The sequence below is a fragment of the Vanessa tameamea genome, chromosome Z, assembly GCF_037043105.1.
Source record: "Vanessa tameamea isolate UH-Manoa-2023 chromosome Z, ilVanTame1 primary haplotype, whole genome shotgun sequence".
In the NCBI taxonomy this organism is placed as follows: domain Eukaryota; kingdom Metazoa; phylum Arthropoda; class Insecta; order Lepidoptera; family Nymphalidae; genus Vanessa; species Vanessa tameamea.
In genome coordinates this window covers 8742685-8759382 of record NC_087341.1, presented here as the reverse complement: position 1 = coordinate 8759382, position 16698 = coordinate 8742685, and the positions used below count along the sequence as shown (strand labels likewise).

General features: G+C 31.4%; 1 protein-coding gene across 2 annotated transcripts in view; it reads right to left on the bottom strand.

The window, feature by feature from the left end:
- Window positions 1-16698, bottom strand: part of LOC113404021 (Krueppel-like factor luna) — a 75026-nt gene that overhangs the window by 25622 nt on the left and 32706 nt on the right. Inside the window, exon 1 of one of the 2 annotated variants that reach the window (XM_026644750.2) lies at window positions 6700-6722. The exons of the other annotated variant lie outside the window; for it this stretch is intronic. The gene's annotated coding sequence lies outside the window, so the exon portion shown is untranslated. Of the gene's footprint in view, window positions 1-6699; window positions 6723-16698 lie in introns of those variants that run through there. 2 annotated transcript variants of the gene reach the window in all.

Here is a 16698-nt window from a genome sequence, read left to right as displayed (position 1 = left end):
CCTCAACGGGAGAGGAGGCCTTAGCCCAGCAGTGGGAAATTTACAGGCTGATTATGTTTATGTTATGTAGGTGTACTAATGATTTTATTGATGGGCAGCTAATTCGTGGAATGTAATTGCGAATGGATATTTGCAATAATTGACCTGTTTACAGGTAATTTCAAAGTGTTTGTGTGAACAATTATACTGTCCCAACACATACCATTCCCAGATTGCATTTGGCGTTGACAGCCTTTTGTGGGCCATCGTATTCATTCCGCTACTCCCCGGAATTTCCCTGTTTAAACAACGGGAATAGGAGTACGGGATTCTGTTTCAAACAAACGATTAAGCAAACTACAGACGAAATCGTTCAGTCAAACCTATATGCGATTGCATTTTTAATTTCATCATCCGGTTTCAATTTAAACTTTAAACGGACATTTTGAACGAATCTGCGTATATGAATAACCACTGGTACTTCTACAAACTTAATTATCATCTGGAATTTTCTCGAAAGATTAATCAACTGAGATATTAAAAAGGAATATTCTTTAACTTAGAACGTCTTTAAAATTATATAATTTATTAATTTAATTATTTAACGAAACTATACAATTTGACATTTTCGTATATAATTTGGTTGAACTAATTGATGACGATTCTTAATCTTTCTCAGTATCAGCCTAGACGGTGCAAGCAAGGTATTACAAGTGTGAAATGATAAAATACAATAAATTAAAAGAATCCTTAATATATCAGACTAATAATAAAAAATAAACAAAAAATACAACAGAAAAGGAAAATAAGGAAATACGAGTGTACTTACCGCCAACCCGCATTAGAGCGACGAGGCTGAATAAGGCGCATAATACACTGAGACGCGCCACGCGACCGATCGCTGGGCTGCGTTTTTAACGTTGACCGGTAAGTACATTTGTTTGTATACAAAATACGCAAAGTACCACACACTAACAACGACTCTCCACGCTCCAAAGCAGCATGTATCATAAACAATCACTCCCGCGCCGCGGCGCGTGCTTTACCACGCGGGTTTTTTTAGTAAGAGCATATCTACGATGTATCTCGATGTGGACAGATTTATTTAACTTAGTGTAACCCAAAAATAAATTAAATTCTAAAATTAGCTTTTAATCGAGTAATGGCTAAACAAAGGTTGCGGTTCTCACTAGAGTATTTTAATATTTTCCAAAACCTTTATAAGTCATCTTAAATGGCCCGTTTATCGATTTCAATTCCAAATAGTGATATACGGTTACACAAAATTTAAATTGATAAAATCACTACGGCGGCCTGAATTTGTTCTGTATTATAGATATTGTTTGTTTGGAAATATACATCATTTGATACAGAACCGGTGTGTACTGAACATCGAAACTAATCGGACGGTTGACCCGCGTCGTTGAAACCGCGCGCCTAGCACGTTGCTGTGTGTTATGCGCCTCAGCGCCAAGCCGTTTCAAGAGAATATGTAATCTTTGTCCAGCTTTGACACTCACTGTTACTTTACATTACTTTTTATATTTAAAAAGGCTTTATACGCTCTGTTCTAACAAAATGAGTTTGAAATGTAGCAACTTCTATATAATTTTTTGTATTAAATTAATGTTATAAAGCATTTTTACATTTTCTTTATTAATTAATCCAAATGAATCCTTTTTAAATAAAGATATGAATCATGGGAGGCATGTTAATAATCAAAATACTCCTTGTCTTTATCGTACGTGGTGAACATTTCCCGTATTATTTGTATACATTTACTAAAATTATATTTACATTAAAAAAACACCTTTATTTGGGTACGTGCAAGAATTTCAAATATTAAACGTAAAATTTAAATAAAGTGCACGAGGAACCGTCGCAATTAAAATCATAATATTTATATATTAAAGATATTGAGGTCCTATAGGATTGTCAATTAATGTTAATTATTAAATTATATTTTACCCTGTCGAGTGTGACGGGTCATCTAGTAAGTTTAAAGGTATACGAAAATTAAAACTTAGGATATACATTACAAAATAATAACACAGTAACAGCCTGTAACCTGTAAGGCCTGTAATATCCTGTACTGAGCTACGGCTTAGAGCTTAGATAAACTGTTCCTTTGCGGAATTCGGTCGTCTCGGCTCATGATTAAGAATCATAAGCGATATTAGCACTAGTTTAGTGTGAGCTAAGAGTAGGTTGAGTTTATTGAGCGAGTTTTGCAACCAATTTACCAAATTTCAATCAAATCCAATAACTATTATGCCAACCGAGTTCATTAATTATTACTATAGAGGCACGATTCGCATGTGAAAAGGCACTTATTTATTAATATATTTTAAATTTTAAATTATTAAACGGACTGCTGAATTTTAATTTTAATTTAAAGGAAGGATGTATTAACATTGTAAAGTCAAAAATTCGGTATTATATCATTAATAATATTTCAATAAAGCTCAGAGACATTTTATCCTACAGCAGTTATTTCAAAATTAAGCTACTGGTACATGCCAAGGAACCGTGCATTTTCCGGGATAAATTTTAGCTCTAGTTATTGTCTCGTCCCTCGTACAATCGATCCATTGCTCTTTTTCTTGTGTTATAGAGACAGATACTTGTGTAGACAGGTATTTGTTTTCCATTGTTTTCAATATTCCAGAGGAAGCAGACTCAATGTGAGAATATTTGCTAATTGCTTATTTCTCCTTATTAACTTTTTTGAATAGCTGAGGTACTTCGCGCATGCGTTCATTATTAGTAGTTATTCAGTGGCCAGAGCATGTTCTATGTTTGTTCGTTATCTAGTTTATGAGTCATGCGTTATTCATCGACCTCTCTAATGTATTAAGGTAAACATCCAGAAGCCGCGCTATACTTGTTAAAAAATAATTAAAATTTCATAATAGAAAAAATAAATTTTCTATCGAACCATTTAAAGTTCTATTAAAATTATTATAAATATAATTCACATAAGAGGAGGCAAATCGTCCGATAATAATTAAAAATAAATTAATCATCCTATTACAATAATAACTTAATTATAAGGTTATCAAACCTAAACTTATTTTTAATTTATTCTATAACCTATCAATTAAATTATATGTATTCATACGATTAGACGCTCGTTCACATGTATTTTTAGAAAAACAACATTTAAATAAATACAATAAGAAAATATCTTAATCTCTCTCTAGAAAAAAAATATTCTTGATAAAATCAGAGAGAAACATTAAGATAGTAGACACAATGGTTTAATGTTTACTTTTCGTATCTGTTTCAGATCTTCAACGCAATAAAGATTTTATTGCATAGCATGCAGTGACTAAAATCAATATTCAAAATTACGTTGATTAAACTTCACGAGTCTGCTGGGATACACATTTCTAGTGCCGCGTTGATTTAAAGTACATTCACATGACCTAAAAAGTATTGCACGGTTTTAAATATATTTCATGCAAGCGCAAAGTGTGTCGTCATCAAGTAAAATCTGTTTTGCATTAAACGATACGGTATTAGGATCAAATATATAACAGAAATGCATCAACAGTTCACGTTTGGTTTCCGTCAGGATGTCGTTTACAGTAACGAGTTGTTATGCCATGATTAAAAATTACAATGAACGAATTATGTAGGTGACTTCACAAGTAAGATCATTTTAAGCAGCGTTCTAATTACCTTATATCAATGTAGGCGCGCAGTTGGCAAAGTGGTTGGAATAGATGTATATTATAGCTATGAAGCCAGCCGTAGCCTTCTCTAAAACACTTATAATCCAGAATACGGCGAAGAACGGCCTTCTTACAGAAATGACGCCCAGAGCACGTAATTGTCCGTAAGATGCGGGCCTTGTGTGTCTTTTTTAAAACAGCCATGAAAAGGGCAGCAGTTACGATGGTCCGGCGCTTCCATGTACGCTAGCGAGAACTTGCGAGATGGTCCCTCAAGAAGGACTCGAAGCGACGAACAGGGAACGGCACAGGAGGGCCGCGGTTACGTTAAATCAACTCGATCCTGCAGCCTCTTCAATTCGACATCCGTGCCGTTGATGGCCATATCAATGATCCCGCATTAACCAAAAAGTGGTGATACCATTTTAAAAGTTACAAAAGCATGAAAATAAAAATGTGCTTGTAGTAGATAGAGTAACAAAAGATCGCGGTTTTAAATGTAGACAAAAACTATTACTTTTAAAAAGAGCAAAGAGCACTGTCAGGCGAAGACCAGCCTTTGTCAATTTTCAAACACATTGTTCGTATATGAATTTTAAAATTACAAAGACAAAATAGTTATAACGCGTTTTATATAGTTATATAAACTTTTATGATATTTTAATTATTTTATAGCAAGCGAACCACGATGGCAATGTACACAACACGTAGTGTAACTAAAGTCACTGGTTTAATAATTCACAGCATGCTCTGCAGAACCTGCATATGACGGCTACGTACTTTTACGATACACCAATCCGCACCGGTTCAGTGCTAGAATTCATCTTCTTCCCGAGTCGTATTATTAACATAATATGATTCAAATGTTGTGTCGACTTAATAAAATTTCCAAATGACAGACTGGCTTATAACATATAGCTTAAACCTTGGGTCTAATAAGAAGAATAGTTGAATCATTCATTGAATCCTATGGGGGTTAAATAAGGAATGAAAGTTCGCGTGGAAGTTCGTCATTTTTAAAAACAATAATGTGGAAGTCGTTATTTAAGCTAACGCTTATAAGTAAAATACGTCCAAGCAGTTTCCAATTGGATATATATGTGTGTGTATTTGAAATAATATTTTATATTTAGAGCTAATGCTTGTGCAAGCCCTCTGCGTGGGTACAACCCACTTCTCACTTATCCTATCGCGATTGTGTTTCGGTTTGAATGGTGAGTGAGTTAGTGTAACGGGCTCAATCGACATGACATTGTTTGTCCAAAATTAGTGTCATATTGTATGGTCACGCCAATGCGTGGTGTGGCCAGTATGCATTGATGACCACTCAGCAGACGCAACAGCCAGTCTGCCTATCTAATTAATTGAAAATACTAACGTCGAGTCTGCGCTATAAAAAAACACCGTTCACTTAATGAATAATAATCTGTTAGCAATTTTAAAGTTAATATTGATAAATGATATTTTTTACAAAATCCAATTATTAGTTATTGCACGTCGATACCAATTATGTCGGATTAAAATCTTTGCAATATATGATATTAAATAACGTCCGACACGCTATACGTAGCAAATGAAATTGAATTTTAACGAAAAATTCCTGTCATTTCACGAATTGATTTATTTCGTGAGGCGATGGCTCTTTGCCACATACAGTTTTACACGATTTACACTAAATTGACCTGTCCTGACCTTTTTGTTAAAATAATTGAAAAATATACAAATTTATTTTTCTACTTTTACACTTTTAATCCGAAGTAATTAAAACATTTCATAAGAAAAAAATATTAAATGTCTTATATAGCTTAAAATAACGGGCTTCAAACCTTTGAAATATAAACTTATTTACTATTAAAAAAACGTTGTATAATCTACTTACGTTTTTTACTTTAGTCTATTTTAATAACAATAAAAAAACTGATACTTATACTTCAAGAGTACATAAGAGGAAGTTTGAAAGTGGTAACCGAGAAGCTATCTGGAAACCGGCTATCTTGGTATGGGCATGTTATGCGGAGGAATGAGGACCAAGTTGTTAGAAAGGTTTTGAAAATGGATGTGGATGGATATAGAGGTAGGGGAAGACCCAAGAAACGATGGATGGATTGTGTGAAAGACGATATGGTTAGAAAGAATGTTACTAGTGAGATGACGTCCGACAGAGAAGTATGGAAGAAGAAGACATGCTGCGCCGACCCCAAGTAAAATTGGGATAAGGGCAGGAGGATGATGACTTATACTTCAAGCTTCTTTTAATACTTAAAGCAAAAAAAATATCTTATAACTATACTCAGTCTTATTATAAAACTACGGTGTTTGCATCGTGTGTTCAATATCTGAATCGATAATGCTTTTCGTAACGGCAAATTTTTTGACCAACACTTTGGAGATACTGTCACGTTGTCGGACATATCGCATTGATATTTTTGTAGAAAATACAAAATATTTACCGTATACACCGTATTATGTATTACTAAATTCACACGAAGTATTTGATAGTCATTTTTTTAAACAAGAATCCACGCATAACAGCCGATATGTTTTATGTTATATTATACTGACAACTTAACAATTATGGGAATCATTGTACAATTTATGTGACTTTCTATTATATCTAAGTCGCTGTCTTTATTTTAAACGAATAAATGTTTTGAGATACAAATTTAATTGTTACTACTAAAAAAAAATATTATTATTGTAAAAAATTCATTTTGAGTTTTCATAATTAAGACTTAAAACAAAGATTGGTTGTTGTCATATGTATTACTTTTGAAAGTTAGTATTCATAATATGTTATTGATAACATTGATAGTATTTAAGGTATGTAGATCGACATAAATAAATCGACATAAATCTCACTGGCCGAACCAAATTATAAACAGTATTGCAAAATCAAAGAGTACATATTCTTAGGTTCACAAATATATACTTTTTCAATAAAATTTTAATAAATCCTCTTACTTAATAATAATTACTATTTTATTTTCAAGTATCTTTATTATTATCTCGAAGAAGTTCATGTAACGTTTCACGCTTAGTTAACCTTATACTCGACAGGTCAGTAGTTAGCAGCGATTGTCGTCTGGCATCTGCAATTTAACAAGGTCAAGCTGGATTAATATCACGATGGTTAAACCTATCTCCGTCGAGCTGTTGAACCGTTATGTATCGTCTACAATATGTCAACTAGACGTTACACACGAGTTATTAAATATGTGTCATATATTGAAAACAGGCGTTTGAGTAAGATTTGGGATTATTTCACTGGTTTTTATGACGAATGGTACCATTCTCTATCACACTCTGCTATTCACAAAAATGCTAAAAATACGGAACAGAATATATTTCAAAGTACTCATATAATATGTACACTTGTAATTCATGGCGTCCATTTAAGTTAGGTCGATTTCTTTTCTAGCAGATTTTCATTAAACAAATGAACAAGTTTTATCGAAAGCAATCAACTATTTTAATCAAATCAAACATTGATGCAAAAAGAAAAGAAATACCCATTATTTTTAATTTAGAGAAGCTTTTCAATTTTTTAATCATAGATATCCGAGGTTTCGACGATAACAACATATCTTTGTTCGGTAGTTTTAATTATGAAAACACAGTTCAGATCATTTACACCCAACGTTTATTAATCAAACTTTCGGTGTGGTTATTACGAGGACTTTATTACAAACGATTCTATGTAGAAAGGAACCAGTTTGCGAACTTTCGACGCAAACATTAGCAAAAGCAATATTGTGTAGTACATAGATACATATATATGTATATATGTACTACAATAAATAATACATTAAATAATACTAATAATTGTCGAGAGACAATAAAATGTATATGTTTTGTATATTTTATAAATTATAAATAAGTGATAACAGTGTACAATTTATATATTTTAAAAATACCGACGGGAGATTTTTTTTCCATATTTAACCATTTACCAGTACCTAATTTCAATGCTCTGTTCTGTGTTAGGTAAATAGCGAGTGAGCGTAATACATGATATTCGAATCAAAATATCCAAACTAGAAACAATTCAGTAACATATTTCGTTACTGGTTGCTGGCTTTGTGCTCTCTCGGTACTCGCTGGGTCTGGTATTCCGGTCTGCTGGGTGGGTGAGCTATTGTAATTACAAGCACAGGGGAGAATAGGGGGCAACGCAAGTCACAGTCGACAGTGCTTTCGATAAGTAAGTAACTAATGTCACTCGAGCCACGTTCAAATCTAAATACTAATTGTTACATGGAAACATAAAATGAATCAATTTTAAATGAAAATGATTTATTTTTCGTATCATATTATCAGTTTGAAAAACATTTTCGAATTCCACAAAGAAGTTCGCTTAAAACCACCAATAATAATTCAATGTTGTATTGAAAAGCTATTTTTATTCCGTGAAAAACATAAAATTAATTTTAAAATAAAATACATGGATTTTAAGAAATTTAATAAATAAGGTGTACAAAAGTTGGTGTCGGTATATGGTTAACATCCGAGAAGACGTATTAAATGAATGCTATTAATTTTGATAATGATTATTATTGTCCATTAAATAATTTATACTAAAGTCATCAGGAAGCAAGTTAGTCTGACTGAGCATTAATATAAGCTGCATTATAATGTAATAACTAAAAAGGCACTCAACGGATTGCAGTTAAAAAAATACGAGTTTTGCTTAATCTCTACAAACGTAACAGTTTTATAAATTGAAATCGTTCGTCAAATCAAATCAAATCAAATCAATTTTATTCAAGTAAGCTTCACAACGAAACCTTTTTGAAATATTGGAAAATACATGGGCGTCAAATAATCATTTTTTGACAAAGTGCATGGCATGGATATGTCGAAAAATCAAATGTGAGTTTTTGAGGTTATAGATGAATATAAATAAACATACGGAACCTTAAAGGGAAACATAAAATGTGGGGGAAACATAAAAAAGGGGGTGATTTTTTTGGAAAAAATGGATAAAATGACCGATGAAATAAAAAGAGAAAATGGCCGATACACTGATTTTAAGGATTATTCAAGTAAATAACTAAAGTTTGATATTTCCAAGTCAACAAAGATACGTCACAAACCTAATTTGATAACATGTAATAAAATGACTAGTAAATTAATCTTTATGAGTACATAACATAAACTGAAACAGACAAACTAAAACAACAATTCTAGTTTAAATATTTAAATGATGTTACAGACTCATACGTACGTGCGAGTAGATATGTATGTATGGTCAGCTCCAACTTCTCTCATTTTCCTGAATTACTGGAAATAATAAAGCCATGCATTATGTATCGTCCGACCATAGTTTGTACGAGGGAAAGCGGTCGAGGTAATTAGCACAGCTGTTTTCATTTACGTTTTGCGGTGCTTTTCGCACGTTCAATACACAAAGGAATCGTTTTGTTACAAAAACTACCGCCTTGTCTCCGGTCCCTTTTGTAGATTACATCTTTTACCTCGAACGGCAATAGATAACTACGTTTTTAATCAACGCTGATGGCGTTTGATTGAAACTAGATTTGGTAAATTTTAAACCTATTTTTGTTCGGATTCAATATTATTTTCTAATTAACGGAAAGGTTAAACACAATATTTGAAATATTTATTTTAAATAAATTCAACAAAATGTAGAAAAAAGATAACGTTATTAATAAATATTTTCTGGGATATTTCGTATTCAAAATTAATAACTGTACTAGAAATATTGATGATTCGAAAAATGAAAATGTCACTGTGTAATACATTACACAGTGACTTTTCATCAGGGATGCCAAAAAATAACATAATTTATATTTATGGAAAAGCAAACACACGTTTTAATTTTGGCCAAAAGATCTTGTTTATTTATTTTGAGATATAAAATGTATAAATATATATGGCTGTATTACTCCAGGATAATTATATCGTCCGAACACCTAATACAGTTTTCATTAAATCGTTTTAAAACATTTTATTAAGATATGCCATATCGATAAGTAAATATTTTTTTTTGTTATTAGTGTCCTGACTAATGCATTATTCGCGTAAACAAAAAGCATTGTATAAATGATCACTCGTTCCATGGGCATTCCATAGAGAATGATGTCATCCTGATAATATAATCGATATTAGTACAAGAACAATCGGTGTTGATAATTGCATGACATTACAAATTTTTGGGTCAATTATTTAAATGATTACACTCGCCGTTTACGAGAAAACTTTTGACCGATTGACCTCGAGATTTTTACAACATCATTACATTTAACATTTTTACAAGTCGTATCAGTGTTGATTTTTGTTATAGCATTTTTAATAGTTTAATAACGATCTGTACCAATTTTCAGATCTATACAATTTATTGTTAATTGACATGCCAATTTTGACCTGACTATAAACTATCGTGACCTCGTGATAGTCATTTAAATGTCACATATTGTACTAACATCGTTTGTACAAAATCGAAAGAACATTTTATTTTGACAACATTTGATACGAGGATATAAAAAATATTTTATATCGTCGTAACTAATTATAGCATTGTCATAGTCAAGAGCTTTGAATGGGACAAAACGAGGAGAGTTATGTACTAAAAAGTTTGTTTTTAGTAAAGTATGAAGGATATAAAAGAGAAAATAAATACTAATGAAAACTGCTCTCAATGGAGGTCCTTGAGAGCAGTTTTCATTAGTATTTTAAATATCCACACTGTACCCACGTAATAGAAATATATCAAACAATTTTTGGTTGTTTTACTAAGAATTTCGTGTAAGGCTAGACTACCACAAGCCGCCCGCTTAAGCGTGCCCTAAGTTTGTGTTCATGTTATTGTGCCGTCAAACACAAAAACTCATCTATAGCCTATGCCAATGGAAGTTAGAATTAAGATAAACAAACCTTAAATATACGTATTTCATGCGATTTACTAATAATAATTCAGCTATATTGTACACTACTAGGAATTTATGATTAATATATCTTTATTTATAATACAACACTATTACACTTAACTACATCCATATATTTCCATTTTAATGTTACTTCCAAAATTCGGATAACACTTTCGTCGACGTTCAAAACGCCATTTTTTCGCAAATCCATAGTAATGATCATAGATTAATCAAGCTCGACCAATGATGTCGCTTCAATTTCTTGTCAAATGCTGTTTAACTTTTCTTCTCTTATGGTTGGAATAGACTATAGAGTAGTATATCGAGTCAATGGTGGTATTATCTACCATTGATAAGTAATTTTGTTGCGCAAACAGTTGTAGTTAATTAATAATTTATTATGATGTTTAAGTATGGTTAGGATGACGTCATCGTAGATATAAAAAGGTGACACGCTCGGTTTTCATACTATCTAATAAAAATGCGGTATCTAACCTGTTCTAAATCCGTGTTTCAGATCCTAAATTGTTATTTCATCCATATTACAAATTACCTGTGCTCTGCAGTTCTCCCCGCGTTTAATCTGTATTATTCATGGAGTAATAGGAAATCCGAAAACCTAACATTTTAACGGAAACAAAACATCGCTCTTTATCGTATCCCGGATGAGTTTCGAAAAACCCTGAAAATAGTTTTAGTGTTTATAATTACTTCCTCCTAATATGCGGTAATATAAATAAAATACTATCGGCTAGAATAAGCGATATACAAATATGTACGTTAAAATGTTATAACTTTTGATAGACGCAACATATTTTGATGAAATAAAGATTAAACGTTACGACAGAAAAAAATGTTACATATCGGCTTTGATAACTTGCAAATTCCCATAATGACTTGTGAATATAGATTATTTCTAATTGATTAATATTAGATATCTATAAATTAATAATAGCTCACTGTATACGTCTTACCATGTCTTATAAGAACCCATTTATGCTTCGATTAAGAATTTTTCTAATAGATTATGCAGTCAATACTCACTTGATGCTTAGAATATTAATTACTAATAAAAGCATATTTTGCATATAAATTATTAGGCTATATTTGAATCCCTTTGGAATATTAACCTAATTACCTATATACTTAAATAAAAGTACACCAATGGGACGTAATTGCTTAAGTAAATGCAGTCCGTATATGACCCACTGCTGGGAACAAGCCTTAAACCCATGAATGTGACAGTTTTAGCTTATACTACTTAAAGGCCTACAACTCGAGACATTCTTTATGTTTCTTATGTCCGCAAAGCGAAAGGTTTTCGATTTTGATTTTAAAACAAATTAATCTTTACGTCACATATATGTACTTTAGTATAGTAAGTATTTCGGCGACAGTTATAAAAATAATTACTCAATATCTCAATGTAGTAAAAAATAAAGAAAATTGATCTCTAAATATAAATATGTATCATTATTATCTCTACAAGGTTATCATAGAATACAATTTCAACGTAGGTAATAATATAAACGGCGTCGTATATATATTTTTTACATTTTATAGTTTGAATACCTCGAGTAATTTTGCTAAGCTATTATAAACTCAAATATCGCGACCGTTACATGACGTAATTACATTTAGTTGGAATGCCGCAATACGAGTTTGCATTCAGACACCATGAACAGATACAAATAACTAATAATTATTCAATAAAAGGTAAAACTATAACACATATTATGCTTTCGTTTTAATTAACTCTAGATATGAAAGTATTTTTATCCATTTTTATATTGGTGGTCATTTCCTTGAAAGTATTTTTATCTGGTTTTTTTTTTAATTTAATCTTTTAATTTGAAGTCATGGCTCATCACACTACTCGACCACGGAGGTCATTAAAGTTTAGTGCTTCTACTACAAATTATTGATACCAAACAATATACTTTAAGTCAGCGATTTTGCATAAGATTAGTTACTCTGCAACAACAAACTCGAAACTTAAAGTCTAACTTTGAAATATCAGGAAGTGATAATAAGTATTATAAAGGATAAATGCATCAAAATATCTTATAGCCGTTCATGTTCAACATATTATAATTGATTCGATTATCAATTTCGTTTCATAAAATACTTTATAACATAATAGACTAATAATAATTATATTTCATTTCTTGCACCGAAAACCTTTCTGGCAAGATAAATATTCTTTGTTTTTCGGTATTCTAAACACAAGTAAGGCTCGACCTCTAACGAGCAATATGCATATTTCTTTACGTTTGCAGACGTAATTGAATTCCAAAATAATATTATCACAAAATACGTACGCAACGCACAGATCAAAATGTCTCTACATCATTCTGTCACTGCATAGGATTGTAGATTTATCGTTGATAATTTTAAGGGTCAATATCGTTTCATATAATTTTTGCAGTCAAGTCACGTAAACATACAATACCATTGATTGTGGATACTTACTTGGATGGAATGTTTTGGCGTCACTCCGATTCATTTCAATCCATTGTGTCAAGACAATGACTCAATACAGCGAGATAGCTAGGTATACGGCTTCGTATTAGCAGACTAAGCGTAGGTGTGAAAGAAGCGTCGTGAATGAATAATTTGAATAACTCATTATAAGTCGTGATCGTATTTTACGCGACAAATTTTGAGAATCAAATACTTTTTATCTTTCAGAATATCAAAGAACGATTGAAGTTTAAAATTACAATTAGAACGCAAGTAATTACATAACTATAGACTTTCGTATACTACACGTAATATTTATTTAATTGATAAGTTGATACTATCAGTAGATTGAGTTGATTGTTTCAGATATATATTATTGATAAAAATTGTTGGTGCTTGTTATAAATATTAAGAAGTATTTTGAATCGCCATCGAATTTATGCCACCACTAAAACCCATTTTATTATTTATTAGATATTCAAAATATTGGCTTTAAAAACATAACTAATATCGAACTACGATTGGTTTTTTTTTTAACCGTATTAAAAAGGTTAAAAACAAAAATAAACACAATCGTAAGATTCATAAAATCAGTAGTAATATATTTTTTTAAACTTGGTTACCTCAGATCTCCCTTTATTATGAACCGGTTAGGAGAAGTACTTTTTTGTTTGTAAGTTTAAACTTTCCGTTTGGTCACGTTTATTTGAATTGAATGAATAAATTTGAAATGTTTGTTTTTTGTTAAACGGTGTAAGCTAATGGATTACAAAACAACAGTGATGGTGATACAAAAAAAGTAATAGTTCAATTGCAGATGGCCATGTACGATATATTTATGTAATTTTAACAAAATAATTTACATAAATTAGATATGTAGCACAAACTCGACGACAGTCGACTTAGTCAAGGATATCTACCTACTTTATATTATTTACGTTTGTTATATAGTTTAGCCTTACAGCGACCTATTCACTGTCTGTGGGGACCTATTGAAATATTCACTACTGGGACACCATTGTATATGAAATACTTGATAGGACGCCATTGACAATATTGTATATCTTTTCGTAATAACGGCTTCGCAATTCAGTGTTATATCTATTTAACTAGTTACAACCGAATTGGCAAAGTCAATGTTTACCGCGTATAAAAGTTTTTATACGTAAAATCACAAGGCTTAATCGTTTTAATTTACTCAGTAACAGCGCACAGTATGTCATTTTTATACTAGTAGTGACATTTATTTAACGTGTAAATAATTATTATTTTATTACATAGTATAAAACAAAGTCTCTTACCGATGCTGTCCCTATGTATGCTTAGATTTTTAAAATTACACAACAGATTTTGATGCGGTCGTTTTTAATAGATAGATTGATTCAAGAGGAAAGTTTATATGTATAATACATGCAAAATGTAGTAGAGAAACACTGATCATTTTTACATTAACTTTGTTTCTGAAGTGATGTCGTAAATAAACACATTTTTTGCGCTTACATTGCAAACACTGGCTGAACCCAAAAATAACACAAAATAATGTACTACAGTATTGTACACCTTAAAGAGGCCTTCACAAAAGTCCGCGCTGGTATATGTCTATCTCTTAGGGATAGCCCACAACAACCATTTTTTATCCTTTACTTTTTACGAGAAATAATGGCTCGATTTTAAGCAATGCAGCATTAATCATTATCCAATTAAGTACATTGTGCATTTAATATAGATCAATATTAAAGACGTTTGCACTAACAAATATTAACCATTACACATTGCGTCCCGTTTTGAAGTAAGTGTGAAACAGTGTAACTGCATGCATAAGGGGGACAAGATCTAAGATTCCTATTTTATAGTTACTTATTCTCGGTTACATTTCGTTATGACATGGAAAGTCCTTCGTAACATTTTACAAAAACGCTTGAAAAGCAATTTAAAAAATGCAGTCTATCGTTCCTTGAGCTCAAGCTTACTACGTACCAATATTCATCAAAATCGGTTTAGTTGTTTAGCCGCGAAAGCGTAACAGACAGTCATAATTACTTCCGCGTTTATAATATTAGTACAGATTAATGAAGTTTGCTGATTGCTCTAACAAAGAGCAAACATGGATGCTCTATCTAGGCTCTGTGTCGATGATTCACGCGTGATCGAGCTTAGCTTGTAATTGTGTTATTTTTAGCTAATCACAGTGAAGAAGTATTTCGATTATTTGTATATTTATATGTACTACGGCTAAGTCTGTTCAACCGATTATAGCCAATAAGATGGCATTCAATTCAATTGCAATTGTTACGTTGTTCAAGAGTTGTTATTCAAGTCACAAGTTTTAAATGATAGCGATTTAAATTTTTTATTATGTATTAGTATTTAATATATAATCAGGATCATTTCAATCCTGAACACTATCTTAATTATGATTAGCGTGCACTAAAATGAGCAAGGGACGCTCGTGCATACGAGATGTCTACTCTATAGTGTGCATTAGATGACCAAGAGTAAATAAACTAGATTATATTTGTTAAGTTTATTTAAAACGTCGATAATTTAGCGTGGACTTAAATATTATTTTCAACGTTTAATCTGCGTAAAAAATTGCTATTTCATGATAAGAATATTTCATATTTCGATAGCTGATGATTTCAAAAACGAACTCGATATTCTGTTTCGTTGTATCATATCCCTTTAATAAATAGAACGCTGAGTATTTATCATAGTTTACGCTTCGTAACCATCGAATATACAATACCTATTTTGCTGACAGGCATTCATGGATATATCAACATATTAAAATCGGTTCGAGTGATATCCTCCTATAGGTTTTCAAACATGGCGGCTATTTTCAATCACAATATTTAATTACACTGAAACTACAGGTGTACCTTCAACTCCCTCAAATTCAAATCAAATTCAGAATCGTATGCAAATGCAATCCGACACAACCGGATTGTTCGGGCGTAGAATAAACTGGTTGCAATTTTTTATTATAAAGACAGCGCTACCCATACTAATCGAATCATTACCTATATGCATAATGAAAAAAAAATTGTCAGTAATATTGAAAGGGTAAAAAGGATTCCGATACACTTGTAAATTTCAATTATTTTTTGTTTTTATGCCGAATTGACTGATATTGTTCACATATAACTCGTAGGATAAATTGAATGACATAAATATTCCTTAATTTGCTTGTTTTAATATTAATAACAGCGGAAATGTTATTTAACCTAAAATTTTATAATTCCGATAAACGCTTTTCGTTTCATCTTTACCTCTTATCGTCTACTACTAACATTTTATCTCTGTTGGACATGAGTGTTTATTGATTTATTTATTATCTGGATTACATACATGAATTCGTTACATTCGTATAACTCTTTTTGGCAAAATAATATTACCATTATTGAAACTTTAAAAATATAACGTTATAATTTAACTATATTTTATTTTGTCTTGGTAAACGTATTTCAATGTTCACAAAATTTATCGTGAATTTGTTTTTCTTTAATTCATCAAGTATTAATTATAAAACATTTGTAGTAACAGATAAAAAATAGAAAGAAAATAAAAAAACAAAGTTTCAACAGTAGGGCAAAAGGACTATCCATTAAGCCAATAAAAGCGTAAATAGGCCGTCCTAGTAGTTTTATTGCGATAAACTACCTTTATAAATACAAGCCTCAGGACTAGAGGAA